Source organism: Herpailurus yagouaroundi, unplaced genomic scaffold (genome assembly GCF_014898765.1).
Source record: "Herpailurus yagouaroundi ecotype Mexico unplaced genomic scaffold, PumYag 28, whole genome shotgun sequence".
Taxonomy (NCBI): Eukaryota; Metazoa; Chordata; class Mammalia; order Carnivora; family Felidae; genus Herpailurus; species Herpailurus yagouaroundi.
Genome location: NW_024412376.1, coordinates 1,958,665 through 1,984,351, shown reverse-complemented (window position 1 = coordinate 1,984,351; position 25,687 = coordinate 1,958,665). Strand labels below are relative to the sequence as shown.

The 25,687-nt window shown below is 43.2% G+C and overlaps 1 long non-coding RNA gene across 3 annotated transcripts; it reads right to left on the bottom strand.

The window, feature by feature from the left end:
• Window positions 1-9,537: 9,537 nt before the first annotated feature.
• On the bottom strand, window positions 9,538-24,889 carry LOC121032301 (uncharacterized). Of its 3 annotated transcripts, none has more exons than XR_005791585.1 (3): window positions 24,704-24,889; window positions 10,834-10,980; window positions 9,538-10,515 (listed from the first exon to the last, which is right to left on the bottom strand). It is a non-coding gene; the product is annotated as an uncharacterized LOC121032301 (long non-coding RNA). The 3 variants fall into 3 exon arrangements; XR_005791660.1 differs by having other exon boundaries at window positions 10,834-10,926; XR_005791402.1 differs by lacking the exon at window positions 24,704-24,889 and adding an exon at window positions 24,454-24,633 and having other exon boundaries at window positions 10,834-10,926.
• Between the last annotated feature and the right edge of the window lie 798 nt (window positions 24,890-25,687).

The window sequence follows — 25,687 nt, the reverse complement described above, 5'->3', positions numbered from 1 at the left end:
GGCACGGGGACCTTGTACCAAGCCTCCAAATGGACACATCTAGTATTCTACCATCTTGAAATCAGGCCCCCAAGGAGTGCTGGGTGCAGGAGGTCTTGGTCACTGCTACCTCCAGTGGCCTCAATGCCCCTTCCTTCTCTCAGAGTGGAGAACTCTCCCTTCCCCACCTCCTACCCTTCCTACCTCCCTCCCCCAGCCAGGCTCTCTCTTCTGGTCCCTGGAAACTTCCTCCTCCATAAGGAGCAGATAAAGGAGGCTTTTTTGCTCCTCCTCAGTCAATCCACAGCAGGAAAAGAAAGCCAAGACAGGAATTAGTTTCTTTATTAATAACTGTGTATGCGAGATTGTATTTATATTTATGTCAGATAAGTTAAAAAACAAAATTCAGCCGAGTGCCTTTGAAGATCTAATTGGCTTTTTCAAGCCATTCATGGGTGGGGCAGCATCCTACCCGCAAGTAGAAGGGAGCTCCGGAGACGGTATATGACGCGGAAGGTTTTTATAGGAAGGAGGGTGGGGTGAGGGGGTCATCAGCTACAGAAAAGAAAGTTTCAGGCAAGCTCACTTTCTTCTAGGGGAAACAACAGGGGGAGCTATCACACACCTCATCTCCTTTTGGGGGATGGAGGAGGCCTATGTGACAGATTACCTCACTGATGCCGACCAGAAAATTCCTGACTACATTCCTGGAGGAGTTTAAAAGTGCAATTAGGTTGGGTAGGTAGGAAGCTCTGGTTTGGTGACTTGGTCTAAGTGATGCTGAGAGAGGACTTTAACTGCCTCCATCTTGACCTCAGTCTGTTCTTTGTAACTGATTAAGTTCTTTCCAGCTTATCTCTTAAGTCAGGCAAAGGACCCAGCGGGCAAAGCATCCCGTGATGGGGACGAAACTACCCCTCAAGCAATCAGGACAGCCTGAGCCATCAAGACCCCACGTGATTGACTCCAAGACAAGGATCAACAGACATGATCTTCACTGCCCACCTGCACGTACCCACCGACATTTGTCCCACATTTTCCTTATATAAACCTGGAAGTATTTTCAGCACTTGGGAGACAGTCTTTGAGACGCTAGTCCACTGTCTTTCCAGTGTTGAGCTCATGGAAATACATTCCCTTCTGGCTTCACCACCAATTGTCTCTTTGACTTTGGTGAGTGAGTGGCTGAATCTTCTGTTTGGGTGGGGCCCCCCCCCCCCCCCCGAGCCAGGTGTTCTTGTACCGTTAGGCCCTGGTTATGCCATCTGGGGCCTGTGATCTTCTTTCTAACAGATCCATGAGGTAAAAAATCATGTTGGTCTCATTCACAGTTGTATCCCCTGCACTCAGCCTGAGACAGTATAGGTGATTGGATATTCATGAGTGAATGAGTGAATAGTGTTGAAAAAACAAAGACTACAGGACAAGATGGAGTCACTTGCCCCCAAGACAGCAAACCAAGACTTAACCACACTGTCAACTTCAGCTTCTCCAGGAATGGAATTTTAAACCAATCAACCTGGAATTTTTCTGGTCAGTACCAATGAGGTAATCTGTCACGTGGGCTCCTTTCATCACCCCCAAAGGAAAATGAGGTATGCTACCTAAGACCCCCCTCTTCCCTTCCCTTTAGGGAAGATGACTTTGCCTGAAACAATCCTTTCTTTTATTTTGCTGTTAACACTTTGCCCCACCTTCTTTCCCATAAAAACCTTCTATTTTGTACAACGCCTTGGGAGCTCCCCTCTGCTTGCTAGATGGGATGCACCCGATTTGTGAATCACTGGAAAAAGCCAATTAAATCTTCACATGTACTTGGTTGAGTTTTGTTTTTAAACAATAGGAAATGGCCGGAAGGACACACTCCGCACTAGAATTGTTTGGTTAGGAAATGGAGTTCTGCGGAGCACTATCATTCCTATTTATACTTCCTGTATTGTTTGGATTGCATAAAATTGTGTTGAGTGACTGTCATGTTTACATAGTTTGTATTAGTAAGCTGTTCAGAGCAAATAAGAAGCACACGTAAAGGTTTTCTTTTGATGCTGTTAATAAGAGGGCAGCTGTTTGGCACCGTAGTTCGCATGTGGTAGGGTTACACTTTGGGGTGAGAAAATGTTGATGATTATATTAGGCCAGATTCGGAAAGGTCAGAGTTTGGTTAAACATCACTAGACATGTGACTCTCAGCTGAGCGGGTGACTGGTTTCTCAGAACATGACTTCATCTTTTCTGAATTTAATGAGACAACTTCTTAAGCATTTTGTCAGGAATAAATGATATCCCCAGGAGATGTGAATTCTATCAATAGGGACTATCCTTCTTCCAGACCAGGTTGAGAACAATTCTTCCTTTACATTCGTGAGGCTTTAGATGCCCTGTGGGAGTTGGGAGGAAAAAGAAAAAGAATATGGGAACTAAAATCCAAGGAGCCTCCCGGGAGGCTAAGGTACTTAGTCATGAAGCATTTTATTTCCTCTTCACTCGGGAGACTACAGTTAGGGAAGATCTTTGGTTTCTCTGAACCGCGCCTCCCCCCCCCCCCCCCCCCAGAAAAACACTGCTGGAGAACCAGGAACAGAGATGCAACTAATCAGACCTGGAAAGACACAGAAGTAGCTCCCCACCTTCCACCCCAGTATTCACTGGAATTACCCGAGGAACTTTCCTCAGAGTATCAGGACTTTAGCTCAGACCAGTAAAATCAGAATCTCTGGGTGAGTCCAACAGTCTATATATTTTTAACATCAGTGGTTCTCCAACTCCAGCATGTGCCAAAATCATCTATAGGGCTTTTCAAACACGGGGGTTACCTGGGTGGCTCAGTCAGTTAAGCATCTGACTTGGGCTCAGGTCATGATCTCACGGTTCGTGAGCTCAAGCCCTGCGTGGGGCTCTGTGCTGACAGCTCGGAGACTGGAGCCTGCTTTGGATTCTGTGTCTCCTCTCTCTCTGCCCTTCCCCTGTTCACACTCTCTTTCTTTAAAAAATAAATAAACATGAAAAAAACAAAAACACAGGTTGCTAGGCCACTCCCAGGGTCTCTGATTCATAGGTCCAGGGTGGGCCCTGAGAATTGACATTGCAATAATGTTCGCAGGTGACGCTGATTAGAAGATTCTAACAGTCACTCAAAGTCAAGAACTGGCATCGAGCATCCTTCTCTACTTGGGCTTCCACATCAAGTGTCATCTTGACACTTGTTAAAACTATAGACCCTGACATAACTAAATTGACATGGGTCAGGAAATTATTTGCTTATACCATGAGGAATCTTTACTGACATTGGACTGGACTGCTCCAAGAACAAAAAAGAAAAGCTTACCCCATGGTTGCTCATGACTGCACATTGCGCATAGGATGCTCACTGAGAGACAAAGGCACACACTGGGGAGGAGAGTGCAGTCCAGACAGAATTAAGGGAGTCTAGGGCAAGTGGGTGTGTTCGTGGGCCACAGGCCATATGGCCAGCCCAAAAGGAAACATGAAGCTTTGGTAAATTTACTGAGTGAGATGAGATTCTTTGTTGATGTTCCCCATCATTCTGAGAGCAGTGGTTATGGCAGAGCAAGCAGGGCCAGGACAAGAGGAGGCAGGCAAGGCACCTGTCTTAGGCACAACACTGAGCTGAATGCCAAAAAAAATAGTTTATACAAATAATTCATATTTAAATTTTTAATTCTTAAATAATTATGGATTCACATGAAGTTCCAAACAATGGTATTCCCCCAAAGTGGACATATAGCTATAGTACAATAACAAAACCAGGAAAATGACACCAAAGTGATGGTGTTTTGGGGTGATGGCAGGATTCAGAGCCAAAGGCCAAGAAAGAAATTTTTAAAGATGTCTTGGGTGCAAAAAGATGATTTTATTAAAGCACAGGGACAGGACCTCTGGGCAGAAAGAGCTGCACTGGGGTTATGAAGAGTGACTGCTTATATACTGTGGAGTTGGGGGAAGTAAAGTCAAGAGAAAGTTTCTTAAAGGGATTTCCATATGCTAAAGAGGATTTACAGATTACTTGCAGCCTAGCTATTGTCAGACTAAAGTTGTTTTTCCCCTCTAGCAAAGCATTATCATTAAGATAGTAGGGAGTTCCTGGAGATTAGGCTATTGGCGAGATATTTGTAAACTGATGGAAACTGTATCAGTTTAACCTTTTGTTTTCTGTCCTTTCCTTTGTTCTTGGGCAACCAGGAGTTCCTGAGGAATAGCACACATAGTCCTCATCTTGTCTTATGGTCCCTCATCAAAAACATTACTGCTGGGGTGCCTGGGTGGCTCAGTGGGTTGAGCATCCAACTTCAGCTCAGGTCAAGCCCTGTGTCAGGCTCTTTGCTGACAGCTCAGAGCCTGGAACCTGCTTCAGATTCTATGTCTTCCTCTCTCTCTCTCTCCCCCTCCCCCACTTGTGCTCTTTTTCTCTCTCTCTCTCAAAAATAAATAAACATTTAAAAAAACCATTACTGCTAACTAGAGTATAGATGGCCATTTTTTAACCTTTAACGTGTGTGTGTATAGTTGAATGCAATTTAAGATGAGTAATATTTTTATTTTTAATTTTTGAGAGAGAGAGAGAGAGAGAGAGAGAGAGAGAGAGAGAGAGAGAAAGAGCAAGCCAGGGAGGGAGGGTGAGAAAGAGAGGGAGAGAGAATCCCAAGCAGGCTCCATGCTGTCAGTGCAGAGGCCACTGTGGAGCTTGAACTCCCAAACTGTGAGTTCATGACCTGAGCCAAAACCAAGATTGAGTCACCCAGGAACCCCATTAAATGAGTACATTTTAATGCAATAATTCTAAAGCCCAAAATCAATGAAAAACATCCATGATGAGAAAAATATCAAAACTTTATATAAAGACAGGATCTGTAAAAGCTCTGCTAACCACATTGGAGCCTGGGGCAAAAGGAAAAGATTAGTAACATTTTGTTCATCATGGATTTTTTCCATTAATTTTGATTTTTTAACTAATTGCGTTAAGAGGTTCTTTATCTTGCCTGCTGAGTTCTTGGGGGCCCCTTAGAGTTTGTGTCTGGGGCAAGTGCCTTGCTCTCCTCACCCTGCATGCCCAGCATGCACAATGGCCGTGCTCTGTGTAGGGCTTGCTGAACGAGGAGAGGACGAAGAGTCCCTTCCTGCTGCTCTTCTCTGCCTCCATCTGCTCTGCTTTTGGGGCTGAGCCCAGTGGCACTAACACTTTGATTTCAGCACTAATTATGTGCCGCAAGGCACAGGGCTTCCTTCTTGGGGCCAGACGGGTCTCAGCAGTCAGCAGCTCTGGCTCTTCCCTTTAACGTCCAAGCCTCCCCTGGAGCGGAGCACAGCCCTGCACCCAGCTAAGCCAGCACCGGCTGGCCAAGTGAGGACAGCCCTATCCCTTTACCTCTCCTCCTCCCTCCTTCTCTTCCCTGACCGGTATGAAATCACAGACCCTTCCCTAAGAGCAGGCTCCCTATCCACTTTAGCGCCGGGGGTGGGAGTACACAGGGCAGTCTTCACTTTGAGTGAAGTGAAGGCTGAAGCATGTGACCAACACGTTCGGCTGAGCATTCTCATTTCTGAACACCTATAGTGACCAGAGAGCTGTCTTTTATTTAAGAGTCAGCAGAGAAGTCAGGGGTCTGCCCAATTTCCCCTCCAAGGCCAAGGACAATTTCCCCTAAAAGAATACATTTAAAAGGACAATGGGAGAGAAAACCAAGTTTTTCTGAGCACATCCCATGTGTCAGCAGTAAACAAAAGGTTTCAATATAATGGTGTTAAGAGCTAAATACTAAAAAATAAGTACATTAAAAAGTAGTTCTCGGGGCGCCTGGGTGGCGCAGTCGGTTAAGCGTCCGACTTCAGCCAGGTCACGATCTCGCGGTCCGTGAGTTCGAGCCCCGCGTCGGGCTCTGGGCTGATGGCTCAGAGCCTGGAGCCTGCTTCCGATTCTGTGTCTCCCTCTCTCTCTGCCCCTCCCCCGTTCATGCTCTGTCTCTCTCTGTCCCAAAAATAAATAAAAACGTTGAGAAAAAAAAAAATTAAAAAAAAAAAAAAAAAAAAAAGTAGTTCTCAGGGCACCGGGGTGGCTCAGTTGGTTAAGGGTCTGACTCTTGGTTTCGGTTCAGGTCATGATCTCGCAGTTTCATGAGTTCGAGCCCTGCTTGCTGTGGGCAAAGCGCTATCCTGGAACTCCAAGTATTTCTATCATGTAATCTGTGACCTGCGGGGCTGGCACCCCAAGGAAAGAAGACCACCACAGACAGGAATAGCTCTGACACCGGCTTGACCCCAACAGCTGTCCATCAGGGGACACACCTGCTGCTGAGGAAAGTGCTGGCAGCAAGTTTGCACTCTGACAGGGCGTGGAGTGCAGCCAGGGAAAGGGCTCATGCTTCTTTCGGCTATTTATTGGGACACAATTTATTTTTAAATCCAAATGACACAGAATGTGGGGAGGAATCACAAGGGGAAGAATTGAAACCGATGGAGTCACTGTCTTCCCACAAGAATGTGGCCAAGTCTCTTAACCAATATTCATCCAGTAGAAGCCAGAAAGAGGCTTATTCTCCAGTCATCTTGGCCTGACCCCACCCAGCCACTCTTTCCAGAACCCCTCCCTTCTGAAGGCATCCCTCTTACGCTGATGCCCCATGACCAACACAAGAGGATGTGAATAGGACATCCCCAGAATTCTGAGTGAATTCAAAAAGAATCTAAAGGCAATTATAAAAGTTCCTATCTGAGAACCCCAGACGTTCTGTTCTGGAAATGCCTGACTGGCGATTTATATGAAAGTGCATCTGTTGTATTGAACTCTGTAAGAAAAAAAGAAAGTTGGGGCGCCTGGGTGGCTCGGTCGGTTAAGTGTCCGACTTCGGCTCAGGTCATGATCTCACGGCCCGTGAGTTCGAGCCCCGCATCGGGCTCTGTACTGACCGCTCAGCACAGAGCTCAGCACAGGCTCAGAGCCTGCAGCCTGTTTCAGATTCTGCATCTCCCTCTCTCTGACCCTCCCCTGCTCGTGCTCTGTCTCTCTCTGTCTCAAAAATAAATAAACGTTAAAAAAAAATTTTTTTTTAAAGAAAAAAAGAAAGAGCTGGAGGGATGGGTCAGCCTGAAGTCCTCAAAAAGGAGGGTAAAGCGCCAGCTCTGTGCAGGGAGAAGGTGCCTTAATCAGCCAACAGGAGGAGGAGTGTGGTGGTTTTGGCAGGTAGAACCGCATAATAAAGCTCCCCAGTTGGCTTCCAGGACAGAAACCACAGGCCTTTTACATTAGTTTCCTGTGGCTGCCATAACAAATGGCCACAAACTAGGTGGCTTAACAATGCCTTCTCGAATTCTGGCACAGCTGTAGAAGCTACAAGTCAGAAATCCAAGTGTTAGCAGGGCTGTTTTCCCCCAGGGGAGGCTCCTGCCTTCCTCTTCCCCTTTCTGGTGGTTTTAGGTATTCCCTGGCTTGTAGCTGCGTCCTTCCCATCTGCGTCTGATTCTTTTCCGTCTCTCTGTGTGACCTCGCCTCTTCTTACCAAGACACAAACTTTAGGGGGCGCTTAGGTGGCTCAGTCGGTTAAGCAGCCAACTTAGGCTCAGGTCATGATCTCAGTTTGTGGGTTCGAGCCCCATGTTGGGTCCCAACAGCTCAGAGCCTGGAGCCTGCTTCAGATTGTGTGTCTCCCTGTCTCTCTGCCCTCCCCCCACTTGTGCGTGTGCGTGTGTGTGTGTGTGCGCGCTCTCTCTCTCTCTCTCTCTCTCTCTCAAAAATAAATAAATAAACTTAAAAACAAAAAGACACAAACTTTGGATGTAGGGCCTATTCTAATCCAGTATGACCTCATTTTAACTTAACTAATCACATCTGGAAAGACTCCTTTTCCCAACAAGGTCATGTCCTGAGGTTTTGGGTGGACAGGAATTTATTTGCCCTGATTCTACATTCACAGACCAACGTTCTGATTTTGTTTTCTAGAGCTGACCACATGGGTCCACCACTTGGTAGTTATGTTTCCTGAAACAAAAATTAATTACCATTCTGGCTTTATTCCCTAGATGCATTTTACTCCAGATTCTCTGGAGTTTCTCAAATGGAAACTTTTACCCGCTGCATATGTTTATTCCCCTGGTGGCATTAACAAGAGCATCTTGAAGACAAGTATGACATGTATCCTAGCACCCAGCTCAGCGCTGGGTACACAGTAGTTGCTCAATGACTTTGTGGAATAAGATATAATAGTTAAGATTTGGGTGGCTCAGTCGGTTAAGCGGCTGACTCTTGATTTCAGCTCAGGATATAATCTCGCAGTTCGTGGGCTCGAGCCCTGCATTGGGCTCTGTGCTCACAGCGTAGAGTCTGCGTCGGATCCTCTGTCTCCCTCTGTCTCCATCTCCCCCATTCACGGTCTCTCTCACTCCCTCAAAAATAAATAAACGTTAAATAAATAATAACAGTTAACATTTTCCTGAGCACTGTGTTCAAAGGTAACACACACGAATGACCAGGTTTGATTATAACAGCAGCACTTTGACATAAGTATTACTTTCCAAATCATTCTGAAAATAGCGACAGTGAAACTTATAATGCTGAGGGTCTTGCCAACAGAGCTCAAGTCTCAAGTCCAGTAGTGACTAACTAGGTTAGTATAGGACAAGTGCTCACAACCTAAGCAAGTCTGCTCATATGGACAGAATTCATTTCTAAAACAGAGGGCCGAAGTCTGAGCCCTTGACCCTGGGGATCCCAGAGGGAAACAGCACTCGTGAGGCCACCAGAGACCAAGTTCTGTTTAATCTCACTTTCATCTCACCAAAACGACTCACTTTCTGAGGCTGAGTGGGTTAGAAACAGTCTCTGAATTTCCTTCCCCTCAACGTTTCTCTGTAGGTTCTCTTCAATTTGCCTTTTTTTTTCCCCACAAGAAAAAATCCTCCTTTTCTCTATGTCTCTGGATTCTTTATACCTCCTCAATCTTGCTCCATTGAATTACCCCCTTTTCTCTCTACCTTCAGTTTCTCCCTCCCTCCGGTCCACAAACATGCTCAAATCTTCCCACCCTAAAAAAACAAAACAAAAAAAACACAAACTCTTTCCTTGATTCTGCTCCTCTCTCAAGACGCCATTGCTTTTTCTCTTTTCGTGACAGGAAAGTGTCTGTAGCTGCTATAAAAGCAGGAGGCAGCCCAGTCTGAGACGTCATCTGTGTGGTGGGAGAAGGGACCCGGCAAAAGGAGCCCGGAGAGGGAACACCCAGAGGGCAAGGACATTCATTTACCCCCTACCTTCTCACTCCACCCATCTTTGGCTTTGACCCTGACCTCTTTTTATACTCTTCCTCAGCGTGTGGAGGGTGTCCTAGAAGGTAACATTTACCACCCACTCACTCTTTTGGAGTCTGACCTCTGCCCACACCAATCTTTCATTGGTGTCATTAGTAGTCTCATAAACATCACCACAGGCTCATTGGAACCATTATGCTGTACTGCTTCTCCAAGTAATTCATGGTTTGGTAGGGAAGAGACACTGCATCGGTTGGGAGTTCACGTCATTGCAAGTCATAGAGTATTCAACTGAACAGTGTCTTCACTCTAATAACATTTATTATTTACTCAACAAGTCCAGAAGTAGACTGTTTAGGGTTTGCTTAGCAGTTCAGCAGTGTCATCAAGGACCCAGGCACTTTCAAGCCTCTTCAATATATTGATATTTTGTTCTCATGCTTGTTTGCTACTAGTCACAAGATAGCTGCAGTTGCTCCGAATATAATCCTCTCATACTGTATTCAAAAGCAGGAGGCAGCAAGGAAGGAAGTTAGCAGAAAAAGAACGTTCCTTTCACCAGGAAGAAAAACATCTTAATTATCCAGAACTAAGACATGGCTACTGGTCTCAGCTTCACTTTTTGCTCTGGTTTCTGAAACATGATCATTTGTCCTTCAGACAAACTGAAAAGGTCTTCTGTGTATCCACTACATCTTTTGTGTACCTTGATTACAGAACTTAATGCTTTCACATCTTTGTTGAAGTGCCTTTCTTCCTCAATAAACCTTCACTTTCCACCCCCAGGTTCCAATACCTCATCCGTACATATCTCATATATTTTTCAATGAGGGAAGAAAGGAAGGAAGGAAGGAAGGAAGGAAGGAAGGAAGAAAGGAAGGAAGGAAGAAAAACTCTACCCAAGTCCTGGTCTTTTCCTTTTCTGCCCATACTTTTTCTACTGGTGATGTCAGCTACAGTGTCAGCCCTGATATGTCTCCCAGGCAGGAGTCTTGCATTTTCAACTCCTGCTGGGACTGGGAATCTCAATGTCAACACACATAAGATGAAACTTGGCATTTTCCACCAAAAATAAATTTTCTGAAATGGGGATAATATTTTTGGAAATATGTCAGTTGCTTTTCTCTATTACAATCCTGTGTGCAGTTTCTGAGCATCCATTTGCCTCCGGGAAGGTTAGGATTGTTGTAGCAGGAATGTAAAGAGGAAGATAATATTCCATTTTCCCTGTCCAGAGTGGGCTTTCAAAAACAATTGTTTATTATGGAAAATTCCAAACATCTGCAAAAGTAAGCAGAAGAGTATAATGATTCTTTGTGTACTCATCACTCAGTTTCAACAGTTATCAATCATGTTTCAACTATACCCCACCTACAGCCCCCCCAAATCATTAAATATCCAACCAGTATTCAAAGTGTCCTGATTGCCCTTAATTGTTTTACAGTTTGACTCATGATCCAATTAAGATCCACATATTGCAATTAGTTCGTAAGTTTCCCATTTAAAAAAAAAAATCTATTGGTTCCCTCTCCTCACATTTTTTCCCCTTGTGGTTTATTTGTTGAAGAAACCTAAAGTCTCTGGTTTTGCTGGTCATACCTTGAAGGGGTGATTTAACATGCTCCTGGGTCTTCTGTATTCCTCCAAGCTTGTGGTTAAATTTGGGGCTTATTTAGATTCAGACTGGACTTTCTGGCAAAGAGGCATACTCTGTTAGTGATGTGAGCAGGTGTTGGTGATCACCGCCTAGAGCAATTAATTAGGTGTTGCAAAATTATGACATTCTTGTACTCCTTCATTTATTAGCTACATTACTTCTTTAAAGAAAAATGTCCCCTCATCAGTTATTTGCTTATCATTAGGTACAACTTGATTAGGAAAGGCTGGATAAATGAACTCTCTCCTGGTTCCTTTTAGCAGGACATTTTATTCCAATGTCACAATATGGGTGCAAGGTTTACCTGCTTTTCATGGAATGATCGTTGTTTCTAGATCTTTTCAGCGGACAGAATTAAGAAATAGATTCTACAAAGGGACGCCTGGGTGGCCCTGTCGGTTAAGTGACTGACTTTGGCTCAGGTCATGATCTCAAGGTTTTGTGAGTTCAAGCCGCACATCAGGCTTTGTGATGACAGTGCAGAACCTGCTTGGGATTCTCTCCTTCTCCCTCTCTCTCTGCCCCTCCCCCACTCTCACTCTCTCAAAATACATAAACTTAAAAAAAAAAAGAAATAGATTCTAAAAAGATAAAATATACAACGAATTCATATTTATACTGTAAAATTAAATTCAGGAGCGCACTGGGGAGCCTGGGTGCCTTATTTGGTTAAGTGTCTGACTCTAGCTCAGGTCATGATCTCATGGTTCATGAGTTTGAGCCCCACATCGGGCTCTGCACTGACAGCATGGAGACTGCTTGGGACTCTGTCTCCCCCTCTCTCTGCTCCTCCTTCACTCACTCTCCCTCTCTCTCAAAATGAATAAGTAAACTTAAAAAAATTTTTTTTAAAAAATTCAGGAGCACATTTTTTTTTACTTAACATTGTTTTGTATTCTTACATCTGTAGCTCTTTCCTCCCCTCCCCCCAATGATACCACTATAATTACTGGTTTGCTTCATCTTGTAATCCACATATAACAATCTCAAAATAATACCAACACCATTGTCAACAATATGATTACTGAAAACAGGTTGTGTTTGTGTTTTTTGTGGTTTAGGTTGAGGGGGGGTACTTCTGTCTCACTATGGATGCACAAACAAATTACTCTGAATTAAAGCCCCTTGAAATACCTGACTTCTGTGCATTATGGGGCCAACTCAACACACTGTTAGATCCATTTGTTTAGCTGCTTTCAATTTTTAGGAATTTTTTTCCTTTGTAAATTTAACTTTTTTATAATTGTACAAAATAGTTAACTTGTTTCAAAATCAAATCTACCAGACAAGGTACAGTCCGAGAAGTCTCGCCTTCTATACCTATTTTCTCAACCCTATGCTACACTTTTTTTCCCTATGGGTAACATTTCTCCCCCTTCTCTATGGTTTATTTTTCCATTTTTAATAATAAAAGTTTATATATACCTATATATGTGTACGCATGTATATATATTCATATTCCTCCCCTTTATCACCAAAATGGTATATTAACAGTTCTTCACTTATACTTTCCACTGATCAATACAATCCAAAAATAACAATGCAGTACTAGTATATGGAAATATTTACTGTTCCTTTCACTTGCCGTTAAATACCTCTCCATTTTGAAAATGTAAGTAATTCAACCAGACCCCTATTGATGAACAGTTGGTTTGTTGCCAATCTCTTGTTAATCGGTGGTGCAAGAGCAGCCTCCCTCGTGCATGTATCTTTTCCTATTTTTGCTACACTGTCTTTGGGATAGACACCTAAAAGTGGGAAATTCAGGTCAGTGCATAAATGCATATGTAATTATGCTAGATATTGCCAAATTTCCCTCCATAGGAATTATGCCATTTTGCACTCCCACTAGCAGTGTATAAGAATTCCCATTTTCCCACAGCTTGGCCAATAGGATATATTGTCAGAGGGGTGCCTGGGTAGCTCAGTCAGTTAAGCGTTGGACTTTGACTCAGGTCATGATCTCGCCGTTCATTGGTTCTAGCCCCACAACAGGCTCTGTGCTGACAGCTCAGAGCCTGAAGCCTGCTTCCAACTCTGTGTCTCCCTCTCTCTGCCTCTCCCCCACTCACACACTCTCTCTGTCTCTCAAAAATGAATAAAGGTTAAAAATTTTTTTTAATAAAAAAAATGTTGTCAGACATTTTGGCTTTTGTCAATCTGCTGTGTGAGAGACGTGGTATCCCGATGAGTTTTAATCGCAGGCGAGGTTGAGAAGACGATTAAAGGCCATTTGGGGGGCGCCTGGGTGGCGCAGTCGGTTAAGCGTCCGACTTCAGCCAGGTCACGATCTCGCAGTCCGTGAGTTCGAGCCCCGCGTCAGGCTCTGGGCGGATGGCTCGGAGCCTGGAGCCTGTTTCCGATTCTGTGTCTTCCTCTCTCTCTGCCCCTCCCCTGTTCATGCTCTGTCTCTCTCTGTCCCAAAAATAAATAAACGTTGAAAAAAAAAAAAAAAGGCCATTTGGATTTCATTTTCTGTGACTTGTCTATTCATTTCTCTAGTCTGTGTTTCTATAGATTTGTGGTCTTTTTCTTCTTTAATTTAGAAACTATTTATATATTAGGAAAAAATTCTTTTGTCTGTGATTTTTCCCCAGGCTGTTATACTTTGCTTATGGTATTTTTTGCCATGCGAACTTTTTTTTTTTCTGTAGTCACATTTGTTAATCTCTTTTCTCATTGCTTCTGGACTCAAAGCCTTAGGGAAGTCTGCACACATTACACAAGAATTCGCCTAAGTTTTCTTCTTGCAGTGGTAGAGTTCAATTTTTCACACTGAAGTCTCTGATCCACTTGGAATTCATATGTACCATGTGAAGAATGAATCTTATTTTATCTTTTTCCACATGGCTATCCTTATCCTAAAACTACCTATTAAAATGCCTGTCTTTCCCCCACTGATTTGAAATGTTCCTTTATTAGATGCTAAGTTTCCATATGCAATTGGATCTTTCTCTAGATTTTCTAGTCTGTTCCTCGGTCTGTGTGTCTATTTATTTCCCAATACCACACTGATTTATTTATGGGGATTTTATAGCATTTTCCTGTTTTCCCCACCCCCATTGTTCTTTTTCAGGGGCTTCCTGGCTATCCTTGCATTTTTTGTTTTAAGTAAACAAACCATTCTTTCTATAATTTATATGATTATACACTTTATAATCAACTTTACCTCCATGAGATCATCATGACCCCTGACAATCCAGCCAATTCCATCATCCTGTATCTTAGATGCCTCTTGGAGACAAGGCAGTAGGGAGTGGAAGGTGGAAACGGAGCATTTGCTCAAGAAATCAAATCATCCACAAGGGACTGACATGCTATTCTTTGGCAATCTTAAAGCGCAGGCATACTTTCCTGTTACCCAGAAGGCAATGTCTCAAGTGAAAATTCAAATTGGTTATGGAGAAATAACGAAGATATATTTTGTTTACATATCAGCACAGGCTTGTGATACATATGCTGCTCAGGAGGGTGATACTGCTCTTCTTTCTCTTGACTTTCTTATTTCTCTCTTTCTCTCTCTCTCTTTTTTTTTAACTTTAGGGAGGAGGGAAGGGCAGAAAGAGAGAATCTTAAGCAGGCTTCATGCTCTGCAAGGAACCCAACACAAGGCTCAATCCCATGACCCTGGGATCATGCCCTGAGCTGAAATGGTGTCCCTTCTTGGTTCTCTTACCAGCATAATCATTCACATCTGGATGGACACCTCAGGCTGATCTGTGTGCCTCTCCTCACACTCCCCATCCGATTGGCCACCAAGACCTATAGTTTCTGCCTTCACAAAGTTTCACAAATGTTTTCCAGGATAATAGATCAGCAGGACCTCAAGGCTCTTCAACATGTTGTCCCACTGGTGCCCAGATGTAATTTTCAAAAGAAACACATTCTTTCCAGGGCAACTCCATGTATACACATACATGTGTTCTTCTAACCAACTTTAACAAACAAAGTACACCAAACTCCTATCATGTTCACTAAGCAGCATAAATGTTGATGTTCCTTGTATGATTAAAAAAAATTTTTTTAACATTTATTTATTTTTGAGACAGAGAGAGACAGAGCATGAACGGGGGAGGGTCAGAGAGAGGGAGACACAGAATCTGAAACAGGCTCCAGGCTCCGAGCTGTCAGCACAGAGCCCGACACGGGGCTCGAACTCACGGACCGTGAGATCATGACCTGAGCCGAAGTCGGCCGCTTAACCGACTGAGCCACCCAGGCGCCCCCCTTGTATGATTTTAAAACAAGTCTCCAGACTGGGGCCAGTCACAATTAAAAACCCATTTTCTGTGGGCTGCGGATAGATCTCCCTTTAATAAATATCTGTACACACATTCAGATTAAAAATTAGTGTGTTTTATCAAGGAACATTTTTAGAATCTAAAAATACTATCAGATTCCACTCTTAGATGTATAGCAAGAGTAATAAGCACACTTATCCACCAAAAGACATGTATAAGAATGTTCATAGCAGCTTTAGCCAGAAGTCCAAAGTGCAAACAACCCAAATGCCCATCAGCAAGAGAACGCACAAATCAATTGGGAGGGTTTTCCGCCAATAGAACGTTACACAGCAATAAAGAGATCGGACTACTGCTGAATGCATCAATATGGAGGACTTACAGATGTGAGCATAGGGGCAAAGGAGCAGACAACATAACAAGAGTACATATTACATAGTACATAGTTCATTATATAGTTTGTATATATGAAGTTCAAGACTAGTAAAATGAACTTATGATGATAAAATTGGAATAATGGTTCTGAGAGCGAGTATAGTCTGGGAAGTGGCTCTGGAAAGTGAAAACTTTGGGGGTAGAAGGAGGTTGGAGATGTCTATATCTACATCTGGGTGGTGGTTATCTGAGTGTATAGCTATGCAAAATTTCACTGAGTTGTATATTTAACATTTATATCCTTTCCTTGGTGTAGGTTATACTTTAATAAAAAAATAATAAATCTTAGAGAAACTCCCCTCCCATATCCCCAAAGATAGCAGACTTCTCTAAAATCCCTTGGTCCTCAAATATCCGGTACAAGAAAAACCATGTTCTTGCACACTGCCAGGAGTCACAGATCCAAGTGTATGCTATGTAATGGTGCTCTCTGGAGCACAAAATAGATGCACAGTTTACATTCCAGTCAAAATGGAATTTCTCAGCCTTTTATTTCCCATTTTCTCCAATCACCATATGAGTGAGTGAAACCTGGCTCAATTTATGAATCAGGAACATGATAAAGTGAGATTGGAACTCCCATACAGGACAGTAGAAGTCCTCATTGCAAGCACAGAGCTTGCTTTAGAGGCCATTGTAAATTCTTTGAGGGTGGGGGATCGTCACCCTCTCCATTGTCTTGTCCTTTGAGCCTTTAGTACTGTGCCTTTTACTGAACAGAGCAGAAAATCAGAATAAATTAAATGGATGGATGGATGGATGGATGGATGGATGGAACCTTATATCCTCGTTACAACAGTTTAATTATCATTCCTAAATGCATGTTTTCTTTGTGGTAAGTCCTCCTCAAGGCTACATGATTATAACAAGCCTCCTTCATCTCTTCCCCTTCAATTCTATTGTGTCTTTGATGAAATATAATTATATCTAACTGGTATTTTTCTCAGTGTTCTTCCTTGTTGAAATACATCCTGTTCTCATGATTTGTGTCCCATGGTGAAATTTCCAGTGATAAGAGCTGGCATATAATCTTACATTTTCTTTCCATGGGAATTGGCAACATTAACAATTAGAGTCAAGTTAGTTTAAAATACACAAAATATGTGAATACTGGGATTTCTCACCAAAGGCTTAATGTAAAAATCAAACTGTTAAGCACTTCCACCAGAGAAAAGTAAGTTTCTCATTAACAGCCAGCCCTGCCAGCCTGGGACAAGGGCAAGTCAAGGCCCCTACACCCAGAGAAGGGGTGTGGAATAACTGGGATTTCTTTCTAGATTGGTGAGGCTCACCTGGGGCTGTAGAAGGGAATTGTTTGGCCCAAGGCTACTGCTGTGTCTCTAGAGTTTGGTAGAATAGGAGTGTTTATAAAGACACCCTTCTGTTTCCACTTAAATGCTGCTGATGTCCTTAGGCTACAGGCTGAGGAAGAAAGAAGATCCATGGGTGCCTTCTCGTTGCCACTTTTTAGAACATCTAATACATTCTTTTCACTTTCTCCTACGTCCATCCTTAACTCTCCAGAGAACTGGACTCCTACTGTATGTTGGATTATACCCAGAACTTAACCACAGCACATGGACATTTGGAGCAGGAGAATTCTTTGTTGCAGGGCTCTCCTGTGTTCAGTAGGGTATTTAGTAGCATTCCTGACCTCCACCCATTGAATGTCAGGAGCACCCCTCTTCTCAGTGTGACAACCAAAATGTCTTCAAACACTGCCAAATGTCCAATGGAAGACAGAATGTCCCCTGGTTAAGAACCACTGAATTAAACTGATCAGATATGACAGTCAGTACTCAAAACCCAAGGACCCAGCTCCCACTTGTCTCTACCCCATACAACCTCCAACACTCCCCTACTGATAAGCAGCTGAGAAGGGAACAGTAATATATTAACTCCATGACTCTATGATAACCGCTGGGTGCAGTGTGTGTAGAAGCTATCAGATATAAGAAAGGAAGGTAACAAAATGCAAATTTTATGTTAATATTTTGGTGTCCAGGACATCTTCTGCCTGGAGGCAGGCTGCAGAGAACTCACAAAGGATTGCAGAGTTGGTGAGATCAAGGAGTATGTTTAACAAAACCTTCTGAATCAAATCTAAGAGTTGTAACATCTCCTTTGTGGTTACTGTTTTATAGAAAGAAAGAGGAACCTGGGAGTTCCCTAGTTAAATGTTTTCTGTGATTCAATTCTTGGATCTCAAAGACTACCCGGTGTTTCTGCAGTGCCTGCACAGCCAAAGAACCATAGTGGGGTGTGGTGGCAGTGAGCAAGGCACATGCGGGCTGGAAGATGGCCCCTAGTCCTATATTGATTGCACACTTCTTTGGCCCATTATGACATACTTTCACTACTGCTTTATGTCTGTGAGTCTCATCTTGCCACACTGCCTGCGTGGTGACTTGATTTTGTCTGACACCATATTCTTTCTCCTTCTCACAAAGGTTCCCACCTAAGTTCCTTAGCTACAGAGGGAACACAGAATCCACGTTGAGTCCATCAGAATACTTCATCTCTGGCCACAGTGACCAGTGACCAAAATTCTTTTTTGAGATTTTTTTTTTTAGTCATTGCATAAATTTTTTATTGATTGGATTTCTTTTGTCTCTTTTTTAAAGAAAAAAAATTTTTTTAATTTACATCCAAATTAGTTAGCATATAGGGCAACAATGATTTCAGGAGTAGATTCCTTAGTGCCCCTTACCCATTTAGCCCATCCCCCCTCCTACAACCCTTCCAGTAACCCTCAGTTTGTTCTCCATATTTGAGTCTCTTATGTTTTGTCCCCCTCGCTGTTTTTATATTATTTTTGTTTCCTTTCCCTTATATTCACCTGTTTTGTCTCTTAAAGACTTCATATGAGTGAAGTCATATGATTTTTGTCTTTCTCTGACTAATTTCACTTAGCATAATACCAACCAGTTCCATCCACGTGGTTGCAAATGACAAGATTTCATTCTTTTTGATTGCCAAGTAATACTCCATTGTATGTATATGTGTGTGTGTGTGTGTGTGTGTGTGTATATATATACACACACCACATCTTCTTTATCCATTCATCCATCGATAGACATTTGGGCTCTTTCCATACTTTGGCTATTGTTGATAGTGCTGCTATAAACATTGGGGTGCATGTGTCCCTTTGAAACAACACACCTGTATCCCGTGGATAAACGCCTAGTAGTGCAATTGCTGGGTCGTAGGGTAGTTCTTTTTTTAGTTTTCTGAGGAACCTCCATATTGTTTTCCAGAGTGGCTGCATCAGTTTGCATTCCCACCTTTTATTTTTTTTTTTCATTGAGGCATTTCATTTTCACATACGTACCACATCCCTAGAAAAAAGAATCCCAGGATTTTCCCTCCTGTGCATTCTTGTCCCACCTCCTGATGGTCCATGATCCCTTCTAAGGCCACGAGCACAATGAAACCAAACCGGTGGGATGGGAGCAGATCACTCTGCCACCTCGCTAGATCTTTGAGTCATATATCAAATCCGGGGCCACCACTCCATACCTGTTTAACCTGCGTGTGAGATTCCCTAGCCCTGCGATCATCCCCAATGACTTCCCTAGCCCTGCGATCATCAATGATTTCAAATTTGCCAACGTAACCATGTTTCATCATCACAGCTAGAAACTTGACGATGACCTTGGAGCATGGCCCAATAACAACCTGGCATTTGCCTTTCTTCAGTACTGTCAATGCTCTTGAGAGCATCCACCATTCATGAGCCCCATTATGGCAACATAGAGAAAGGGAGGAAAGAGCTTTTTTGACATTTTCAAAATTGAGAGAAAAGCTCCCTTACCTCTGTGGTCAGGGACTAGGTGAAAGGCTTATGTGCTGCTGGATGTACCAGGTGCCATGTGGAGAAACCCATCTACACCAGGACATACTAAAACACTACCCAGAGGAAGGAATCCCTGGTGACTTTGAGTCCCTAGTTCTGGTCTTCATGGTGCTCAGAGTCCTGGTTCCCAGCCTGTACATTTACATCCTCATTTGACTGCATAAACTCCCCTAGAATGACTCCATTAAGTGCCCCTCCAGCTTTTTATTCTAAGCAAATGTGATTTGGAGCTTTGTCCATTGTAACAAGAAAGTGCTGGCAATTACAGACTGTAATCTTCATCAAAGACAGGATTCTATATTACCATTTTTGTGTATTACACACAAATGATGACCCCAAAACCAGTTTTCAAAAGATTCTTTTTGATTCATTCTGAATACTGAAGTCTGAATAGTAGCAATGCTTAAACAGGGTTTTCACATTGTTGGATAAGCCAGACATTTTCCTGCTTTACTCTCTGTAAACCTACATGCCTTTGTCATGACCGAGAGGGACTGTGCTGACATAAACAACGTTCACATTTAAGGACGACCTGTTTGTGACATGATTCCCCGCTCATCTCCAAGGTGATTTGGCTGGTATCCCTGGGACATGGTGTCTTTCCTCCTTCATGAGTGTCACTTATGAGGCTGTTTAGTCTAAGAGGATAATCTTCTAAGCATGGAAGATTGATTGTTCTATCATGGTTATATTTGTCTAGAGCAACTTGCTAGAGCCTATATTCAATGGATAATATTATCTTTTTAACACCTATATTGGTATTTAATCAGCAGTGCATAAATATATATTTAATATTATTATGTATATATAATATATATATAAACATACATATAATTATGTCAGTAGATGGCATATGGAAATTGAGAATTCATTCCATGACCCTCAAATTCCAATTATTTGAATATTTGTTATATCACTCCTGGGGGCCAACAAATATGGGAGTTGTGGGAGGAGGTCTCTCTGGTCTGGTCTCCTCATCTCTTGAAAGCCTACTGATGTGGCTCCTCCAGGCAGACCCTTTCCTCCAATGTTGTGAGCTCTACTTCTAGATCTGTAGGGACAAACATCTCAATGTTCTCAGTCTCATTCTCAGTGGTCAGTTGGGTCCTCTGCATATTTCCAAAATCCACAACTCACAAAAAATAAAAAAATATATTAATCATGAGGAGGAAGAACAACCTCAGTTTTTGTTTCTGTGAGCTGCCATCTTTGTTTTTCTGATATGCACATCTTACTTTCTTCTTGCTCAATGCAAAGGGCAAGCAATTCTAATGTCTGTGTCTCTGAACTAGAATCAAATGATAAATTGTTGTCAACAGCTGCAAGGAAAAAAAGTAACACCTTGAATGCCCATATTATCATGCCTTTTTACTCCTTTAATAAACCAAAGTACAATTGCTGTCATTTGGAAAAAGATGGGTGTGTTTTAAGAAGCACCCAAGAACTCACCCAAACTTCTACTGTTTAAAACCTGATCAAGGGGCACCTGGGTGCCTCAGTCAGTTAAGTGTCCAACTCTTGATTTCAACTCGGGTCACGATCTCACAGTTCATGGGATCGAACCCTGTTTCAGGCTCCATGCTTATCTCTTTCTCTCTGCCCCTCCATTGCTCTCTCTCTCTCTCTCTCTCTCAAAATACAAAATCAATAAACTTAAAAAAAAAACCTGATTGAGAATTTAGTTCATTCTGACTTTTGGCTCAAAAAGAGATTCCTGTAGTTTTGAGAGGGAAACAGCTTGCCACGTGGGTAAGATGACTGTTCCATAAGATGGGGGATTGGATAAGAGCCAATGAGGAATGCATAGAGACAGAGGAGAATAAAAGAAAAAAAAATAAGAAAGAAGAGTGAAGGTAAAGGGAGTAGATGAAATATCATCAAAACATAGGTGAGGAGATTTCTGTTTCAAAGAAATATTCATCTTCTCTCCTCCATAAAGTTCCCATTAAAGAGTTTTAAAAACTGCAATCTCATAAATTTTCATAATCATGAAGTTTAGAAGCTCCACAGCCCAGCATGGCTACTATCAAAACCCAAACCAAACAGAAAATAACAAATGGTGAGGATGCAGAGAAAGTAGAACCTTTGTGCACTGCAAGTGGGAATGTAAAATGGCACAACAACTATGGAAAACAGTATGATGTTTCTTCAAAAAAATAAAAAATAAAAAGTAGAATTACCATATGATCCAGGATTTCCACTTCTGGGTATATGCCCAAAATAACTGAAAGCTGAGATTCAAAGAGATATTTGTACACCCACGTTCACAGCAACATTATTCACAAAAGGTGGAAGCAACTCAAGTGGCCATCAATAGATGAACGGGTAAACAAAATCACACACACACACACACACACACACACACACACACACACACTGGAATATCACACAGCCTTAAAAAGGAAGGAAATTCTGACACATGTTACAACATAGATGAACCCTGAGAACACTGTGTTAAGTGAAATAAGCTAGTCATGAAGACAAATACAAATATAGGAGTATGCTTCCACCTATGTAAAGTCCCTAGAATAATCAGATTCAGAGACAGAAAGTAGAATGCTTGGTTGCCAGGGGCTGGGAGGAGGGGACAATGGGGGTTATTGTTTAATGGGTATAGAATTTCAGTTTTGCAAGATTAAAAGAGTTCTGGGGATGGATGGTGGCGATGGTTGCATAACAATGTCAATGTACTTAACACTACCAAACTGTATGCTTAAAAATGGTTATGATTTGGGGGCGGGGAGCTGTGTGGCTCAGTTGGTTAAGCATCCAACTTCAGCTCAGGTCATAATCTCATGGTTCATGAGTTCAAGCCCCATATTGGGCTCTGTGCTGACAGCTCAGAGACTGGAGCCTGCTTCAGATTCGGTGTCTCTGTTCCTTCCAGGCTCATGCTCTCTCTCTCTCTCTCACTGTCTCTCAAAAATAATAAAAATAAACATTAAAAAAAAAAGCCCATAGCCCAAGAGTCACATTCTTCTCGTGGAGTCCAACATCCCACCCTGCTGATCTCCATGCATCGCCGTGGAATGCGGTGGGTAACCTGGGACCTTGTTGGAAATGTGTACATTCGGTCCCACCTCAGACCTCCTGAATCAGAAACTCTGGGCTCTGGAATTACAGTTTTATCAATCCTACCAGGTGATTCAAATGCCCCTCAAATCTAAAAACCACAGCACTAAGGTAATTGAAGTGGAGACAGAAGAGATATGTTTTGAAGACAGAGAAAATATGACTTTGTGGGGGATTGGATACAGAGTGGAGAGAGAGAGGTATCAGTAGGTAAAGGTTGAATGGATACCTGTTGGATGAATGGATGTTGTCTTAAAACTGTTCTGCTCTTGGGGCTCCTGGGTGGCTCAGTCAGTTAAGTTTCTGATTTTGGCCTCAGGTCATGATCTGGTGGTTGGTGAGTTCAAGCCCCACATTGGGCTCTGGGCTGACAGCTCAGAGCCTGGATCCTGCTTTGGATTCTGTGTCTCCCTCTCTCTGCCCAATCTATTTCTTTGTCTCTGTCTCTCGGTCTCTCTCTCAAAAATAAATATTAAAAAAAAAACAACTGTTCTGCTCTTAATTTTATTTTGTTTTACTAGAGCGAGAAAGAAAAAATAAAAGCATGCTTTCTTAAAGCATTGGGTTGGAGAACAGGAAATAGCCAGAATGGTTGACCTATAATCTTTAGAAATCCACGCAAGGTAGGTTTTACCCAAATGTGTACTTAACTGTACACATGGCAATTATGTAGCAGGTGAATGGTAGAGTCATAAAGCTTACCAGCTGGCCTGGTAAAGACACACACAACACACACACACACACACACACACACACACACACACACACACAGAGTTGCAAGCATACCCTTCTACTTCCTTTTCGTACTGATGTCAGGGGGGGGAATGATGTGGAACATGGCTCAACCCTGAGGGATATTCTGGGACAGGAGACTTTCAGTTTTAAAGCTGGGACAGTCCTGGGCAAATCAGATGGTTGATCACCCTAGTTATAACACAGACTCATAGATTTTTCAAATTTAAAGGATTCAGAGTTTGGGGCACCTGGGTGGCTCAGTCGGTTGGGCATCTGACTTCGGCTCAGGTCATGATCTCACAGTTCGTGGGTTCAAGCCCTGTGTCGGGCTCTGTGCTGACAGCTCAGAGCCTGGAGCCTGTTTCGGATTCTGTGACTCCCTCTCTCTCTGCCCCTCCCCTGTTCACACTCTGTCTCTGTCTCAAGAATAAATAAGCATTAAAAAAATTTTTTTAAATAAATAAATAAATAAAGGATTCAGAGTTTGACACTCTGGCTACAGAGTAGAATTACCTGGAGAGCTTAAAAAATATATGATTGCTGGGCTTCACGATAGACCAATTAAAATCAACATCTCAAGGGTGTCTGGATGGCTCAGTGGAGCATGAGACTCTCCATCTAGGGGTTGTGAATTCAAGCCCACGTTGGGTGTAGAGATTACTTAAAAAATAAAATCTTTGGGGCATCTGGGTGGCTCAGTTGGTTGAGCAACCGACATTGGCTCAGGTCATGATCTCACAGTTTGTGAGTTCAAGCCCCACATCGGTCTTTCTGCTTTCAGCGCAGAGCCCACTTCAGATCTTCCACTCCGTCTCTCTCTGTCCCTGCCCTGCTCACGCTCTCACTCTCAAAAATAAATTAAAACATTTAAAAATTTTTTAAATAAATAAATAATTTAAGAAATAAAATCAGTATCTCTGGGTGCAATACCCAGGCATCAATATCTTTTAAAAGTTCCCCAAGGGAACAATGAGACCTGATCTAATCTAGCTTTTTTACTGGCCAGATGAGGAATCTAACGCCAGTAAAAGTTATTTATCCAAGGTCACTCAATTAATTAGGGGCGAAACTCAGGGTTCCTGACTCTGAGGCTAGTGTTCTTCCCACACACCACCATCCTTTTATAGATAATTAAAGATTAATTACTTGCAACCAAGCCCCTGCCCAACCATGCTAATTAGGACAACACACATACCACCTGTCTGGCCCTCAATAAAACAGACCTTTGAGCTTCCAGCTGGGCGCACTCACGGTTGAAATCCAAGACTCTTTTCCTGCTCCCTTCCAACTGTCTTCTCTACCACCTGCTCTGTTCCTAAGTCCCTCTGACTCTTGAGGGATTCAAATTCAGCCCGGATTCCTTCCCCGGGGATCCCCGTTCCTCCCGTTTACAGATTTGGCCTCAACCATTTGACCCTAGCACGCTCTCACTTCCGCTTCCGGCAGATGTGGTGGGCACACAGGATCGCTCACCTGGAAGCAGAAGCCCAGCCTGGCAGCGGCCTGCCTAACCAGCGTCCCACCAGGAGAGGCTAACGCGAAGCTCCCTTAATTGAACTACTTTTGTAGAACAAGCTAGAGCCACAGCAGGCTGTGACGTAAACCCTCCTAGGCCGGGAAAGCCAGGCCACCTGACTACTTGCTGTCTAGCACGAAACCAGCGCCCCTGCTGAAGATGAGTCCAGGATGAAATAAAATGCCTCGCAAAGGTTAGGGTCAGAAACCCAAACCTCAGGCCTGGCCAGTCTGACCAGGAACGGCTGGACGGTTCCCCTGACCAGGAAAAAGTGGTGAAAAAAAGGTGGTGGTGACATGACTATGGTGAAGGAAAAAGGCATCTTGCCAACAGGACACAGTAAAGTCTCAGAAAAGGAACGAGTGGAGAATGAAATTACAAGTGTTGAAGTAAATTTCTAGGTTCAAGATGGAGCCGCTCCCGCCAGGGAGCCACAGCAGCAAGAGGAGACCCAGATGACTTTGGGGTCCCTGCAAATCCTCTGCTTGACCCCAGTCAGCCCTGCCCGCCCCCTTACCCCAAATAAGATATTTCCTTTTGTCTCCTCCTTGGTCTTCTTTCTTTACCCTGTAAAGACTTCCTGCCTTTTGTTCTGACCACTTGGTAAAGTGTGGAAGTTTGTGTCGCCCATACTGTCTTCTTTAATCCTCTTTTGCAACAGAACAGGAGCAGTCCCCCTCCCTCCCTACAGGTGGCAGTCCTCCTGAGGATGCGAGACCCTGGGGTCCCCTGGAGCTGCCCCCACCCCCCGCCCTCCTCCCTGCCTGATGGTTTCTTGTGGTTTGTCCCACTGTCATCAAGTGTTTCCTCCCGGTCCTTGTGGCAGCTTAACTTGGAGGACAATGCCAGTCCGTGGTCTGTGGCAGTAAACCTGGCTTCTCTTCAAAACCATGTGGGCCGCATTCTAGACCCACGGATCCAGAATTCCTGGGGAAAGCATC